This window comes from Typopeltis vanoorti, chromosome 4, assembly GCF_054136105.1.
Source record: "Typopeltis vanoorti isolate ZY-2024b chromosome 4, IOZ_Tvanoo_1.0, whole genome shotgun sequence".
NCBI lineage: Eukaryota > Metazoa > Arthropoda > Arachnida > Uropygi > Thelyphonidae > Typopeltis > Typopeltis vanoorti.
This window is the reverse complement of record NC_143552.1, coordinates 86,530,356-86,548,684: the sequence shown is the minus strand read 5'-3', so window position 1 is coordinate 86,548,684 and position 18,329 is coordinate 86,530,356. Positions and strand designations below refer to the sequence as shown.

General features: G+C 38.0%; 1 protein-coding gene across 1 annotated transcript in view; it reads right to left on the bottom strand.

Annotated features, from left to right (window-relative positions):
- Positions 1-18,329, bottom strand: part of LOC150107476 (uncharacterized) — a 574,892-nt gene that overhangs the window by 389,401 nt on the left and 167,162 nt on the right. The window lies entirely within an intron of this gene.

Genomic DNA, 18,329 nt, shown 5'->3' with positions numbered 1-18,329 from the left:
TGGTCCTTTAACTTGTTCAGAATTGACAGAAGAGGGCTTTGCACCCAGATCTGTTTTTCTAACATGTCCAATACATTATCAATGGGATTCAGATCTGGGGTTTTGTGGTGGCCAGGGAACAGCTGTCACTATCATACTCGTTAATCCACTGCTGAACAATCCTTGCATGATGGATAGTAGCATTGCCATCCATAAAACAACCATCAACTACTGGATAAAAGTCTGATAACAATGCAAAATGGACTTGATCAGCAACAATATTCAGATATTCCTTATTAATAATTTGTTTTTATTTGCTATTCCTGGAATCAGCCTCAGCCCCTCATATTTGAATTTGCTTCAGTGGAGTAGAGTGGCCTTCTTCCAGCATATCCTGTGGTGGATGTCCAAAGCATGATCAGCAAGTGCATGATCAGGCCAACTACTTCATGGAGACCTTCAAAGAGAAAGCCTTAAACTCTGTCCAACATAAACCCACTGTTTGACTATGCCATATAGATGATGTGATTTCCATTTGGCCATGTGGCCTGGATACTCTCAACATTTTCTTAGCACATCTAAACAATCAACATCCCAGGATCCAGTTCACCTTAGAAAAGTAAAACAACAATGGTCATTCCTTCTTAGACACTCTGATTACACACCAGCCTGATGGATCCCTGGCATTCTCCATTTACAGGAAACCCATACATAATGGTAGATACATTCACCAATATGGGCTATATAGGGTTTTTATAATCCCACCAAACCCTATATAAAAGATAAAATTAATAAGTTCTGATAACAGTGCCCTAACTACTGAACTTGACCACATTCTATGACAGTAAATGGAATAAAAGGAATGTAAGTAAGGAAAGGAAGGAAAGTAAATGGAATAATGGAATATTATAGTCTTACCCCACCTGGTAAGACTATAATAAATTTAATTTAATCCTTTATCCAAGTGTAAGCAAACAACGTTTGCACCTGAAGTATATTCAGGACTGAGGCAACTCATGGTAAAGGTGGACCAAGCTCTCAATCACTCCTTGTCTTAGTATCTGCCATAATGCAAAGCACATCTCCTTGTGGACATGTATAATGCTAAGCATTAAGGGAAGGGGCACTACCTAGACCGGTTTCGACCTTCATTGAGGTTTCGTCAGTGGGAGCCAGACCCAGAGGTGGTGATGCTACGGCAGAAGCAATGGAGAAGTCATATTTACCAATACGAGTTGCCAAAAGGTGTCTCACCTTATTATTAAATTACTCTGGATTTGGTCCACCTTTACCAAGAGTTTCCTCAGTCCTGAAGATACTTTGGGTGCAAACTTTGTTTGCTTACACTTGGATAAAGGATTAAACTAAATTTATTATAGTTTATTATAATAAATTTATTATAGTATGGGGAATATCTTGTGAACAAGATGAGAATTATGAAAGATGAGATTAGGAGAATGGAAGAGATGTATGCAAGGCAAATCAGAGTAGGAGTGAGAGAAAGTTTTGGGAAAGATAGAAGAAGAGAGAATAGAAGCAGTAGGCGAGAGGGAATGAGAGAGAGGTTTGGGAATGATAGAAGAAGAGAGAATAGAAGCAGTAGGAGAGAGGGAATGAGAGAGGGATTTGGGAATGATAGAATATGAGAGTATAAAAACAGTAGAAGACAGGGAATGAGAGAGAGAGAGAGAGAAAGAGAGAGATATGGGAATGATAGAAGAAGAGAGAATGGGAACAGTAGAAGAGAGGGAATGAGAGAGAGTTATGTGAACGACAGAAGAGGAGAGAATAGATAAGTGGAAGAGAGGGAATGGGAGAGGTATGGGAATGATAGAAGAGGAGAGAATGAGAACAGTAAAAGAGAGGGAATGAGAACAGTAAAAGAGAGGGAATGAGAGAGAGAGTTATGGGAATAATAGAAGAGGAGAGAACAGGATGAATAGGATAAGCGGAAGAGAGGGAATGAGAGAGAGAGAGTTATGGGAATGATAGAAGAGGAGAGAATGGAAACAGTACGAGAGAGGGAATGGTACGAGTTGTAATGTATGGTGACTCAATGATCCGTGGTGCGCAAGATAGGATGCGTGAAGAGTGTTTGCCTGGAGGAACAACAGAAAGTGTGGCTATGGCAATTAAGAGGGGGTGAAAGGGTGGATGAGATGATTGTGATGGTAGGAACAAATCATTTGAGAGGTAATGTAAATTGGGCAGCAAGAGATATGAGATTCTTGCTTGAGGTAGTATGAAAGAAGACACAGAGGGGAAAGATAGTGTGCATGTTGCCTAGGTATGATTGTGACGAGCTGAGCAGAACAGCAGTCATATTGAATAACATAATAGCTAGAATGTGTCAGAAGAGAGAGAGGATTGGAATATGTGGATGCTTGGACAGCGTTTGAGGACAGAGAGGAATTGTATGCGAGAGACTGCTTGCATTTGAATGAGGAAGGACGTAGGCATCTGGAGAGATTGCTATTCTCAACGAGTCAGTGTGTCAATGCAGGGAAACTAGAATGCCCAAGGTGGATGGTAGCAGGTGGCCTCTTGTGGGAAAGGGTATTTGGGGGAACAGGTACAACATCAGGTAGTGCTGAGCCCAGTGGAGTCTAGAGGGGATAATGCTGGGAATAGAAAAAGTGGCATTTTTATTTTTTAAACTAATGCCAGGAGTATCTGGAATAAAGGAGAGGAATTGGTGGCGCTGATAGCATCAGCCTGCCCAAAGATTATTGGGATTAGTGAGATGTGGTTGACAGAAGAGGATATAATAACAGGAATAGAAGTAGCAGGGTACAGCATTTTTCGGCAGGATAGAAAGGGAAAGCGTGGTGGTGGAGTACTGCTTATGATAAGTGACGACTTATGTCCTCTAAGAGTGGAGGCTTTAAAAGGCAGTGACACTAATGATTTTGAAAGTATATGGTGTAAGGTAGAGATAGGCAAGACAGAATATTTAGTGCGGTGTTGCTACAAGCCAAGGAGCACAGAGGGTGGGGACCAGGAGATGTTTAGACAGTTGAGCTTGGCAAGTGCAAGAAGAATGATTGTTATGGGAGAGTTTAACTACAGCAGTATAAATTGGGGAGAGGAAGATGCATATAGCAATAAGGGAATGAAATTTCTAGAATTCTTGATGGACAAATATCTTAGGCAACATGTAATAGAGGGAACAGTTCCAAACAGAGGTTTGGAATTGGTCATAGCATCAGAAGAGCTGATAATAAGTGAGATGACATCTCTCCCACCAGTTGGAGAGAGAGTGCCCATGTAGTTTTGACTTGGAAAATGAATAGACATGCAGGAATATCAAAGAGACGCGAATATATGTGGAATTATAAGGCAGGTGATTACAACAGTATTAGAGATCAACTTGGGGAAGCTTCATGGAGGGAGGAATTGGAAGCCCGGGATATCATTAGTGCTTGGGAAATTGTGAAGGAATATTTGTTAGCAGCACCAGTAAGCTGTATTCCTCAAGTGAACACAATTTGGTGTAAAGTGAATGACAAACAATATAAAAACAGCAGCTGCATGTGAAAAAGAGGCTATGGAAGAGATATAAGGAGACAGGTGAAGAAGATGCATGAAGAATATAAGACACAGGCCAGGAGAGTGACTAGTATGGTAAGGAAGGCAAAACTGGAATATGAGAAGAGATTGTCACTAAGATCCACAGAAAATCGGAGGGAATTTTTTAGCTATATGGCCAGTAGGAGGAGAAATGATTATGGAAGAATGACATTGTGGGATAAAAATGGGAATACAGTGATTGATGCAGAGGACATAGTGGAATTGTTCAATGAATACTTTTTTGGAGTATTTCATCCTGAAGGAGTCAGTTTTTAATATTAGAAGGATAGGGCAGGTTCGAGGTTTAGAGGCACAGGAGGAGAGTGTGTTTCAAATACTGAGTACTCTGAATGTCAGTAAAGCTGTGGGACTGGATGGTATTTCACTATGAGTTTTGAGAGAATGTACTAGGGAACTGACAGTGTATTTTACCTGGCTTTTCAATGAAAGTCTGGCTGTGGGAAAGGTGCCCATGGAATGGAAGGAAGGAAAGATAGTGCCATTGCATAAGGGCGGTAGCAGACTGGAAGTGTCTAATTATAGGCCAATTTGTGTGTGATCAGTAGTTGTTAAGATCTTGGAGAAAGTAGTGAGGGACCGTATATAGCATTGGGCAGATGAGGGTAATGTTATCTGTGAGAGTCAACACTAATTTGTGAGGGGGTGTGCTCTTGTTTTAGTAATATGCTAGCCTTTTATAATAAAGTTACAAGAGCAGTAGATGAGGGAAATGCATATACTGCCATTTCCTTGGATTTAGCAAAGGTATTTGACAGTGTGCCACATGATAAGCTGATATTTAAGTTGCAGCACATGGGTTTGGATGTCAGGTTGGTCAACTGGATTCAGGATTGGCTGTCCAATAGGTATCAGAGAGTTGTGTATGGAGGGACAGTTTCAAGAAGGCAGAGGGTTACAAGTGCGGTCCCACAGGGCTCAGTACTGGGACCTATATTGTTGGCAGATTTTTACAAAAAATTTATAATAAAGTTACAAGAGCAGTAGATGAGGGAAAGGCATATACTGCCATTTTCTTGGATTTAGCGAAGGCATTTGACATTGGTGCCACATGATAAGCTGATATTTAAGTTGCAGCACATGGGTTTGGAGGTCAGGTTAGTCAACTGGATTCAGGATTGGCTGTCCAATAGGTATCAGAGAGTTGTGTATGGTGGGGGAAGTTTCAAAGAGGCAGAGGGTTACAAGTGGGGTCCCACAGGGCTCAGTACTGGGGACCTATATTGTTTAACCTTTATATCAATGACATTGTCAGTAGATTACAGGAGGATATTCAGTTGTTTGCAGATGATGTGCAGCTGGGAAGGGTTATTAGTAATAATGCAGATGTGGTAGTCATGCAAAAGGGTTTTAATAAGCTAGCAGATGAGCTAATGAATGGGGGTATCAGTTTAATGCAGCAAAAGGTAAGGTCTTGAGGTTTGGGACACATTGATAGGATGCTGCATACTCTATTGGAGGAGATATACTGGAGGAAGTAGGGGAGACAAGAGATCTAGGGGTTGATGATTGATAGAAACCTGAAATTCAAGGGACATATTGCAAAGGTGGTGAAGGTAACACAAAGGATTGCTGCAATAATGAGAAGGACGCTGACCTGCAGAGATAAAAGAGTTATCATTCCATTGTATAAGACCCTGATCAGACCACACTTAGACTATTGTTCTCAGATTTGGTCCCCAGGATTTGAAGGGGATAAATTAACTGTGGAAATGGCACGGATAACAAAGACAGTTTCAGGACTGTTCAATGTTAGTTATGAAGATCAGCTGAGGGAATGTGGACTGCAGAGTTTGGTAGATAGAAGAAGAAGGAGAGGTAATATGATTGAGACTTTTAAACTGTTGAGAGGTGGTTACAGGGTAGACACTGGGGAGTTCTTTTGCTTGGTTGAACAGCGGGAAGGAGTGATGACAAGGGGCCATCCCTAGAAGTTATGAAAGGAAGCCTGTGAGCAAGAGAGTGAGGAGTTATTTCTTTGCATGGAGAGTGGTTGAACCATGGAATGCATTGCCTGGTGGAATGGTGAGAGTGAGAATGGTCAATGAGTTCAAGGAGTGGTATGATAGACTTTGTGTTTCCTAGGAGGACCTCCCGCAATGAGTCTTGACAGACTGTGTTTCCTAGGAAGGACCTCTGCGATGAGTCTTTTGACTCCATGGAGGCCTGAATAATAATAATAATAATAATAATATCTGCATGTAATTAATAAGATCCATTAGGTATAGTTTTATTAAGTTCTCAATGCCGCCCAAAGTATCTCCTTTAGGGATAAACCTCAAGTACCAATGCAGAGATAAATCCTTTTGATAGGATACTGCATTCTGCTTTAGTAAGGAGTATCAAGAGAAGTATGTGACAATTTTAAATGGAAGCATATGGCATGTGTTTACTTTGTTTTCTACTATTTTCTTAAAAGTCTTTATTAGATTAATTTAGCAATTTTTCCCCATTAGTGTATTTTTATTGGCTGACAGCAAATTCTGTTTATCTATCAGTAAAACATTACCTAATTATGACGAATTTCACAAAGTTGCAATTTTAGCAATCATCTATCAAAATGAATGGCATCTATCCATTCCATGATGTGTCATTCATCATCATAATCAAATTCCTGATATACACCTAACCCTCAAGGAGCACACAGGTTATTATGAATAGTAACCTGTGCTATAGTACTATATGAATAGTTTACATTATTATAACTTCCTATTGTCAAACTTCCTCCAAATCAGTCTATTAACTGTCAGGATGGAAATGCTATCAGACTTCTAAAACTGCTACAGCAGTTATTCAATTTAGTTAAGGAATTTTGTATTTATTCAATAAATTTGGGAAGCATTAACTGCATCAATCCACTTAGATCTTAATCTTCTTCCTTGTCTCTTTTCCTACCATTCTGTTACCATTCAAACACCTGTTATGCAAACCTTTCCTATGCTAATGACCCATTCTGTTTAATTAACCATGCCACCCGAGATTACTTCTCACCACACATTCCTGAATTGAATTTTAATAATGTCAAGTTTCTATCATTGATGCCATCAGATAATTCCTATAATCTTTCCCAGATCTCTCAATATATGTGGTCTCAAGTCTTTGATCAAGTGTTTCATTTCTAACTCACCTCACAGATTCATAAGTTAAAATCAGTTTGAACAATGTCTTGTATAAGAATACTTTAGTGTTCAGATTAATTTGTCTCTCATTCAAAATAAATTTATTCCACTGAATCCCCACTACCTTACCAGTGCTAATTCTATTGTCTATTTTCATACTTAATTTGCCATCTTCACTAAAAATTCTGCCCTAAATAGCTGAAATGTTTACTTGTTCTACTGATTTTCATTCAGGATGCAGCTGATGTCTTCTATATTTCCTGCCTATTTTCATATCTTGTGTCTTTTTGTTGCTGATTTGCATAATAAATTTGTTACAGCAGTTATTCGATTTAGTTAAGGAATTTTGTATTTATTCAGGCACATAACATCATCTGCATAAAATAAAGAGTTGTATTGAATATTTACAATTTTTATGTCAGGTCTAATGTCATTTTCCTTCGTAATGTGATCCATGTATATGAGGAATAACCAGATGTCTCATACCTGATTTTACATCCAGTTATCTTTTATATCTTTTATTGCCTTCAATTTTAACTGCTGACTTAAAACTCAAATATAAATCATGTAATACTCAATATAATGTCTCATTTACACCATATAGTTGTAGAACTTTTTTTTCCACTTGCCGAGAAAGTATATCCTCCTTGACAAGAAATTATATTCTTGTTTTAACCTTTACCTAAGCATAAGCAAATATAAAGAAAAAGGAAAGTTGGTCCTTATTGAAGGTATAAATAACAGAGTAAGAAATGAATACTAGACATATATCGAAATGTTTTATGAAAACTTGGAGTAAAGAGAAAAGCTAAGAATAATGATAAGTACATATTGGATTTCTGTTCAGGACATGGACTAGTCATTAATAACACTATTTCAACATAAAGATGTGCACACATTAATATTTTAGTCGTTCTTCCAATTCTAGACAACACTTGATCTGATGTGAAAGTGGTACCATCATGAGAATGTTCTTGAAAGGGATATACACAGCAGTGTTGGGGGGTCATGGTGTAAGGAGGCATTATGCTTAATGGATGAAACGAGCTACAAATGCTGGAAAAAGGGACTATGACTGGTGAACAATATTGCAATGAAGTTCTTCAATGTCATGCTTCGTTGTTCCGTGATGCTGTAGGTGAAAAATTCATTTTTATGGATGATAATGCCACACCACATTGCACACAAGCAGAGGAGATAATTCTGTAGACCAATGATATTAATTGAATCGAGTAGTCAGCATGCTCCCCAGATCTAGCCCCATAGAATATATTTGGGATGCAATAAGGAGATACATTGCTGCTCAAAATTTCCCTTCAAAAAATAAACAAGGCATTATCCTTGCTGTAAGGAGGAGCAGGCCAGTTTGCCTCAAGAACTCCTGAATCACTTGGTGCAAAGCAATGGTAGTACAATATCATGACAGCTGCATCACAGTTCAGGGTGGACATACTCCATACTCAAATGTCTCTCTCTCTGTAAGCACTGTACATTAATTCCATAACTATGTCCTTAGAAAATTTGTAACTTTTGCCAAAAACATATTGCAATTTAATTTGCATGAAATTTATAACACATTTTTTGTGTAATATAATTTATTAGTATGCTGGCAATAAATTTATGTTGACATTTGACTGTAGTCATGAAAATATTTTCATGTGCAGATAAAAATGTAGTGTGATCTTAGCATTTGAACACAAGTGTATTATTATTATTACTTTAATTCCATGGTATTATTACACCAGATCATAGCAGTCAAATTCATATATTTTATAAAGCACCTTTTCTGGGTTGCTACAAAGTTCACATTTAGATATATTCATACAAGTTAGTAAATGCAATGGTGATGTTTCCTCGATGTCACAGATTTTACAGGATTTGATTCCTCAATGTTACAGGATTTGACAGGCGACATACAGCTATTTGCTGATGATGCAAAGATAGGTAAAGTAATCAGGAATGCTGCTGATATGCAGAACTTGAGGAATGATTTGAATAGGGTGGGATTGTAGGCATGGGAAAATGGATGTCAGTTCAATGTGAGTAAATGTAAAGTCATTCACTTCGGCATGATTAGATATCCAATGTCATATTATATTGGTGGGATTAGGTTAGAAGAAACTAATAAGGCTAGGGATCTTGGAGTGTTAATAGATAGGAAGTTAAGTTCAGGGGCCATGTTGCAAAGATTGCAAAATACAATTCAAAAGATAATTGTAATGTTGAAATGAATGTTCACGTGTAAAGATAAGGATGTTATTTTACCTCTTTAAAAGGCCTTGATAAGACGTCACTTAGACTATTGTGTGCAGATCTGTCTCCTGGTTTCTGTTGTGATTCTGATATATTGGAGAGAGAGTACAGAGGGGAGTGTTGAAAATGATATCAGGATTGTGGAATACTGATTATGAAGACAGATTCAGAATTTGTAGACTGCTGACACTAGCAAACAGGAGAAAGAGGGGTGTTATGATTGAGACTTACAAACTTCTAAAAGGGTCATACAGGATTCCAATTGATGGAATTTTTCAATTTATGGAGGTTGGGGAAAGGACGAGAGGGCGTCCTTGGAAGCTGAGAATGAAGGCCGCCAAGAAGAGTGTGAGGGAGATTTTTCTCTCAGAGGGTTGTGTGTGTGTGATTGGAATGGATTGCCTTTGGATGTTGCAAGTGGAAGCAGTGTGAATGAATTCAAGAATAAGTATGATAGCTGGTGTGTGTGTGTGGCCTCCCTCGATGAATCTCTGACTCCCTGGAGGTCTCTTTTAATAATAATAATAATAACTATTTTTGCTGATTCATGTGAATGAATTCAAGAATAAGTATGATAGCTAGTGTGTGTGTAGTATGTGGCCTCCCTTGCTGAGTCTCTGACTCCTTGTATGTCTCTCTTAATAATAAAAATAATAATAATAACTATTTTTGCTGATTCTATGTAGATAATGAAAAGAAAAGAAACTACATACATGAAACTTTACAGCACCAAGTCCCTTAGAGAAAAATAATATTTTTTCAATCTAAGAAAAAGATATAATCCAGTAGCATTTTTTTTAATATCTGATCCACACACAAAAGGTTAAAGACCTATTAGCAAATCAGTGCCGTGTGTGGACAGTGCCATGTGTGTATCATGATATGTATTGTTTTTATAACTGTTAAACATTTGTATTTCTTCTATGATCCTTGCCAGGTTATAAAGTCACCACCCCTCTTTTTCATTCCTTTTTGAAAGGTGTGTAACAGATAGTGAGTGATCAATGTTTGAAAATCACAAGTTGAAGATATTTCATGTTCACTTGTTGTTCAAATACTTGACCATGAAATATCAAAAATACGTTGAGCAGTTAATGCTGGGATGTATGTATCCTAACACTATGCAACTTGAACTAAGGTGGAACACTTAACTTATATAGGCTTCACTTATTAAATCATTTCAACACAGATAACATGGGATATGAATGCAAATATACAAATAGGTGGATGCTCCAAGAGGAGGTGAGCATGTGTAGGCAGGAAAGGAATGGGATGACCAGGGATCAAGAGGAAACAGAATTGAAAAGGGTTTTAAAATGAAGAAGCAGAAAGGGAAATGGCCCCAGTCGAGCATGGAGAGATCACATCGAGTGAGTGGTAGTATCAGTGGAACTAGCTGTAGATCCAAAAATGAGCTGTTGTGTTTGTATACAAATGCTAGAAGTATAAGAAACAAGGCAGATGAAATGGTTGCACTAATTGCGTCTGTTCACCCAAAGATTGTCGGAATGAGTGAGACATGGTTGGAAGAGGATGACATCCTGGCAGGAATAGAGATGGAAGGGTATGGTGTGTTTCGTGAGGACAGAGGGGGTTAAAATGGAAGGGGGGAGTGCTATTGATGATAGAAAAGAGTTATGTCCATATAAAGTGGAGATGCAAGAGGGAAATAGTGCCAGTGGTTTTGAGGTAGTATGGTGTGAGATAGAGGTGAATGGAATCAATACTTGGTGGGATGTTGTTATAGACCAGGTAATGTGCATGGTGCTGATAATGAAATGTACAATCAAATTAGCCAAGTAAATAAGAAGAGGGTGATCATTATGGGTGATTTTAATTATGGCAATATGGATTGGAATGATGAGATACCAACTGGAAGTAAAGAAAATGACTTTCTTGAGTTTTTGAGGAATAACTACCTCAGATATGTAACAGAGGGCACACGAGGATTCTTGGATTTGGCCATCTCATCAGAGGATGTAATTGTAAATGAGGTGTCAAATCATCTACCAATTGGTGAGAGTGACCATGAGATGATCACCTGGGTGGTTGCCAGCAGTACGAGGACTTCTGTGAGAAAAGGGTATATGTGGAACTACAAGGGAGATGATTATGAAGAGCTCAGGAGACAGCTTGCGGGTGTAGCATGGAATGAGGAGTTGGATGGAAAAGAGATCAATGTAGCTTGGGGGATTTTCAAAAACTGTTTAGTAGATGCAATGTCTAAATGTATTCCAAGGGTGAGAAGGTTAAATGAGGTGGGTGCGAGATGGATGAATAAAAAGATTAAGCATGCGATACAGAGGAAAAGGGCATTGTGGAGGCAGCATAAGAGAAGTGGAAATAACCAATTCCATTAGGTCTACAAAGACCAAGCAAGGAGGGTGATTTGGTTGGTGCGGGTAGCTAAAGAGAGGTATGAACAGCAGTTGGCTAATGAAGCCAAAAAGAATCCTAGGGAGTTCTTTCGATATGTAGCCAGCAAAAGAAAGAATAATTATGGAAGGATGACCTTGATTGGAGAAAACTGTATAAAGACAGCTGATGCAGAATGTGTGGTGGAGATATTTAATGAGCAGTTCATAAAGATCTTTCAAGATTGTGAATGTGATTTCATGGAGGGATTGAGAGCAGTTGATGATGGGGAGGAGAGATTGACTGTAGGTGAGCAAGAGATGTATGGGGAGTTGAGTAAATTAAATGTTAATAAGGCTGTGGGACTTGATAATATATCACTACGTATTCTGAAAGAATGTGGCAGGGAGTTGACATCTGCCTTGACATACTTTTTTTAATATGAGTCTTGCACTCGGTCAAGTTCCTAAGGGGTGAAAGGAGGGCAAGAATGTGCCACTTCATAAAGGAGGTGATCGAACTCAAGCTTCAAACTATAGGCCTATCTGTGTGTCAAGTGTTGTGGTTAAGTTGTTGTTGAAGCTTGTGAGAACTAAGATCCAGAGTTGGGTTGATAACAATGGTATTATCTTTGATGGACAGCATGGATTTACTAAAGGGAGGTCATGTTTTAGTAATCTACTTACTTATTACAATAAAGTGACTGCTTCCTTGAACAGAGGAAAAGGATACACAGTAATATACTTGGATTTCGCAAAGGCTTTTGATAGAGTATACCTCATGATAGGTTGACACTCAAACTAGAGTAGATGGGGTTGGATATTAGATTGGTGCATTGGATTGGAGACTGGCTATCTGATAGGTATCAACAAGTTGTGTATGGGAAAGTGATATCCAGGAAAAGGAAAGTCACTAGTGGAGTGCCTCAGGGGTCTGTTTTAGGACCATTACTGTTTAGCTTGTATAATAATGATATTGGCGAAGATTTGGATGGAGATATTCAGTTGTTTGATGCAAAGTTGGGACGAACCATGAAGTGTAATGAAGATGTAGTGGCCTCATAGGAAGACTTGAATAGATTGAGTGATTGGGCACGGTAATGGTGATGCTAGTTCAATGTTGCAGAATGTAAGGTTTTAAAATTTGGAAAACAAAGATGGTATGCAAAATTTATGCTTGGTGAGAATATATTGTTGGAGGTAGAGGAAATAAGAGATCTGGGTTTAATAGTGGATAAGGATCTAAAATTTAGGGGGACACATCGCCAAAATTGTGAAGACAACACAAAGGATTCTGGGAATGATGTGGAGGACACTGACGTGTAGAAGTAGGGAGATTCTTGTTCAGTTGTATAAGGCTTTGATTAGGCCACACATGGACTATTGTGCCCAGATTTTGTCACCGGGTTTTCAGAAGGATGAAGAGATGTTGGAAAGGGTCCAAAGGAGACTGACTAAGGTAGTTTCTGACCTCTGGAATGTTGAGTGTGAGGAAAGATTGAGAAGATGTAATTTGCAGAGTCTGGTGGACAGGAGGAAGAGGGGAGATATGATAGAGACCTAGAAGTTGGTAAGGGGTTGTTAGGATCAATGCTGGAGAAGTTTTACAGAGAATAGTGGAATATCAGGGTAGAACCAGAGGTCATCCCTGGAAACTGTATAAAGAGGGTGTGAGTAGGGCAGTGAGAGACAGGTTTTTTTCGTGCAGAGTTGTGAATGATTGGAATGCCTTGCCTGAGAATGTGGTGTCTGCAAAGAGTTTGAATGTGTTTGAAACACAGTATGATGAGCTGTGTATGTGATAAAAGGACCTCCCAGATGAGTCTTTGACTCCATGAGGTCTTGGGGTGGTAATAATAATAATAATAATAATAATAATAATAATAATAACATATTTGCATTCACATCCATTTGCATATGCATGAAATGCAAATAGCAGCAGGATGAAGAAATCATTCTCTCAGACTAATATTTTGTTCCATCAATTTTCCTGTATGGAATTACTTTACTTTTTGATTGTAATCTAATATCATCAGTTAGATCATGAAGAAGCTGATCCCAAATTCAGCAAAACTAGTTGACTGAATCTAGCTGTTATTTTTAAATTGAAAATACTGGTAAATTTCCTTTAACCTATATTTATCTCATATAATGTTGATTAAAAAAATTATGCTAATCTTTACAAACTTTAAGAATAGCAAAGAAAAAAAGTAACTTATGAGAGTTATGATGCATCATCTGGCATCCTAAAAATGATTTCACATATTTACCTAACACTTCATACAAAATAAAGTTTGTAAAGATTAGCATAATTTTTTTAATAGTCACTTCAGTGGCTATTAAAAGATCCATATACGGACAATAAACATACAATACAACAGACAATAGTCCAGATGTGGTCTGATCAGGACTTTACGCAGTGGAATGACAACTGTTTTATCTCTGCTAGTCAGTGTCCTCAGTATTGCAACAATCCTCTGGGTTACTTTCACTACTTTTGCAATATGCTCCCTGAATTTCATGTTTCTATCAATCATCACCACACCTCCAGATTGCTTGCCTCCCCCACTTCCTCCAGTACAATTTCTCCAACAGAGTATGCAGTCTCCCCTCGATGTATCCCAAACTTCAAGACTTTACATTTAACTGAATTAAACTGAAAACCCCATTCATTTATCTATCTTTCCAGTTTATTCAAATCCTCTTGAAGGTCTACTACATCTGCACTATTACTAATAACTCTTCCCAGCTTCACATCACCTGCAAACAAATGAATATTCCCCTGCAATCAATTTGAAATGTTGTTGATATAAAGATTAAACAACATAGGTCTTGTAACCAACTTGTAACCTTATAAATAACTTGCAACTTTCTGCTTCCTTGATACAGCTCCCTCATACACAACTCTGATAACTATTAGACAGTCAATCCCCAATCTAATTCACTAAGCTGACGTTCAAATCCATGTGCTATAACTTAAATATCAGCTTATCATGTAGCACCCTATCAAATGCCTTTGTAAAAAAAAAAAAAAAAAAAAAAAAAAAAAAAAAAAAAAAAAAGGCAAAATATGCCTTTCTTTCCCTCATCACTTTGTTATAAAAGGCAATCATCTTACTAAAACAAGAGCACTTCTAAATAAATCCATGCTGACCCTGACAAATAACATTACCCTCATCTGCCCAATGCTGTAAATGATCCCTCACTAATTTCTTCAAATTCTTAACAACTACTGATGAAATACAAACAGGTCTATACTTTGACACTTCCATTATACTACCACCCTTATACAAAGACACTATCTTACCCTTCTTGGGGCACCTTTCCTGTAGCCAGACTCTCATTGAAAAACCAGGTCAACACAGCTGCCACTTCATTAGCACATTCCCTCAAACCTGTGGCAAAATCCCATCCATTGCCATTATTTTATTGATATTCAAGGTACTCAGTATTTGAAACACACTCTCTTCTTTTCACTCTAGCATAAAATATCCCAATAAAGTGTTCATTGAACAACTCCACTATGTCCTTTCCATTGGTCACTCTACTCCCATTTTTATCCAACAATGTCATTCTTCCACAATCATTCCTCCTCCTACTGGCCACATAATGAAAGAATTCATTACAATTTTCTTTGGATCACAGGGCCAATCTCTTCTCATGTTCCAATTTTGTCTTCTTATCATACTAGTAATACTCCTGCCATGAACTTATATTCTTCATGCAGCTGCTCTCCACCTCTCTCTCTCCTTATATATTCTCCATAACCTCTCTTTTACCTGTAGTTCCCATTTAATATTGTTGTCATCCATTTTAAACCAAATTGGGCTCTCTTTTTCACTCATGGTATACAACTTTGCTATTGCTGATAATAAATATTCCTTCACCAATTCCGAAGCACTGATGATATCTTCTAATTACTCCATCCATGGCACTGCCCCAAGCTGATTTCTAAGATTATTACAATCATCTGCCTTGTAATTCCACATACATTCCTTTCTCTTTGATACTCTTGCATGTCTATTCATGTTCCAAGTCAAAACCATGTGGTCACTCTCTCCAACCTAGGGCATCTCAGTTATAATCAGTTCTTCTGATGCCATGACCAAATTCAAAACTCTCAAACCTTGTGTTCCTTCTACTACATGTTGCCTAAGACATTTATCACTCAAGAATTCCAGAAATTCCATTCCCTTACCACTACATGCAGTTTCCTCTTCCCAATTTATGCTGCTGTAGTTAAAATCTCCCAGGACAGTCATTATTTTTGCAATTGACAAGCTCAACTACCTAAACACCTCCTGCTCCTTGGTATGTAGCAACACCCCACTAAATATCCTGTCTTGCCCACCTCCACCTCACACCATATGCTCTCAAAAGCATTAGGGTCATTGCTATTCAAATCCTGTACTCTGAGAGTACACAACTCATCACGTAGCATAAACAGCATCCCACCACTGCATTTGCCCTTCCTATCTTTCCAAGAAATGCTATACACTGCTACTTCTATTCCTGTCGGTATATCATCTTCCATCAACCATATCTCAGTGATCCCAATAATCTTTGGACAGATTGAGGCTATCAGCACCACCAATTTATCTCCTTTATTCTGGATATTCCTGGCATTTGTATGAAGAATCATCAGGCACTATCACTGTTTCTATAACCATCATTATCCCCTCCAGATTCCTTTGGATTCAGTATTACACAATGTATTCCCTCTTCTCTCAAGCAACTATTCCCACAGGAGGCCGCTCCTACTTCTAGTTTCCCCCTGCATCGACACACTGACTTGTTCAGAGAACAACATTCTTTCCAGATTCTTACATCCTTTCTCATTCAAATGCAAGCTATCTCTCATATACAGTTCCTTTCTGTCCTCCTCAAATGCCCTCCATGCATCCATATAATCCAAGCCTCTCTTTTGACACATTCTGGCTATCATAGTATTCATTATTGATGCTATTCTCTGTAACTCTGCATCATCATACCTGAGCAACATGCTCACTATCTTCTCTCTCTTTGTCTTCTTCCATACAATCTCAAGCATGAACCTCAGATCTCTTGCCACCCGATTTACACTACTGCCTCTCAAGTCATTCGTGCCCATCATCACAATCACATTAATTGCCATAGTCACACTATCTATAGCTCCTCCTCCTCCTCAGGCATTCTATCTTGCACACCATGGATCATTGAGTCTCCATACATCACATTTCTTACCACTCTATTTCTTCCTTGCTCACCTGCATTCCTCACTCTCTCTCTCCTCTAACACTTTCTCTTCTTGTTCTCCCACTTCTTGCCATCCTGTCATCTCTCCATCCCTGGTTCCTGCACTCTCTCGCATTTTTCTCATTCCTCTCTTTTACCAGTTCTCCTATTCTCTCATCTTTCATCATTCCCATAACTCTCTGTCACTCCTACTCTGATTCGCTTTCATTCTTCATTTTCAATCTAATAATCTCTTCTTCTTTCACTCTTCTCAACTCGTTCTTGATATATTCCACCTCTTCTTTAGTATATCTATCTCTCTGCAAGCCACCTTTTCTTGCTTGACATTCATCCTCCCAGTCAATACCATCTTTTAAACCTACTATACTCCCTACTTTTATATTCTCATTCAGATGCCACTCATTTTCCTCACCCTTGATCACACTACTCATCTCTCTCAGCTGGCATTCAACCATTTCTGACATAATGCTGCTGAGGTCCATTATGCTAATTTCTAAATCACAAAGTTCTTCCCATTTTCTACATTTTATGCAGACATGCACTCCCTTGTCTCTCACCTGCCACATTTATAACTGCTGGGATGTGTATATGTGCAAGCACTGCATACCACAAAATCCCATAGTGTGCTATGCGTAGAATGTACTCCTTAAATGGCAGAGGACTTGATGATAAGCCATTGACAAACTAAATTGTAGCTGCCACCATTATTCAAACATTGCACAAGGAATACTAGCAAACTATACTAAAATATTATGCTTAAGCGCAAATTCCTCAAGTCCAAACTACCCATAGACTATACATTCTATCCAGTTTAGATTCCCCATAAATTTAAAGTAAAACTCTAATAAATAATAATGGAAACTTTATTTTTTTCACTGCTGCCTCGTAACATGTCCGACTATAACCTCACCATTTGGTGGACTCCATATCTTAGCCAAAGCCTGCTATAAAGGAGAAACATCAAGTGCATTCACTAAAAAATATTCCACACAGAAAAGAAATCTGTGATGATATGCAGATGGTGGGAGAGAATACTAATGTAGTGCTCATGGTTATGTCTTCTTTTTGTGGACAGAATTTGTTTTATCAAACAAATAATCAGATCAATTATGTAGAGGGAAAATGTTATAATGTTTTGGCTAAATTTGTTTTGTGATCTAAGGATAACATCTCTTTGTTTGTCTTTGATAAAGATTCATGAAATGGAAAAGTATGTTAAAGATGACTAAATTATTGATTAGATTCAAGAGTATTGCTGATATAGAAGGGGGGGGGGGGGGGGAAGTCCACCTAACTTGAGCGTTATCACAGATTTCTTGGATAGTTTTTTATTATTATTTTTTTTTATGTTGCTCCCATCCACAAAAGGTTACTGCAAACCTATAGTATATTTTGATCCTTGGGTGGGCTAGAGATATTTTTTCCTATTATTTTATTTATTTTTTACATAGTGTAAAAACCATATACCTAGCCACATGAGGGATATTATTTTAAGGCACATTACATGGACAATATTGCTCATCCTCTATGGGCTGTATAACATTCTCAGTTAACCATAGACCAACAAACTTAGGGCATTACATACACATAGCCTCTCACTTACCAATTCCAAAAAATCAGACATGATTAACACCTTAACAAAAAAGAGCTAATCAATATCATCTAATGAATAAATTCTTAGATCAGAATTGCAAACAATAAAAATACTTCTTTCAATAATGGCTACTTATAACCTAAAAACTAATGAAAAAAAATAAATTTAACACCGAAAAATAATAAATAAATAAATAAATAAATAAAT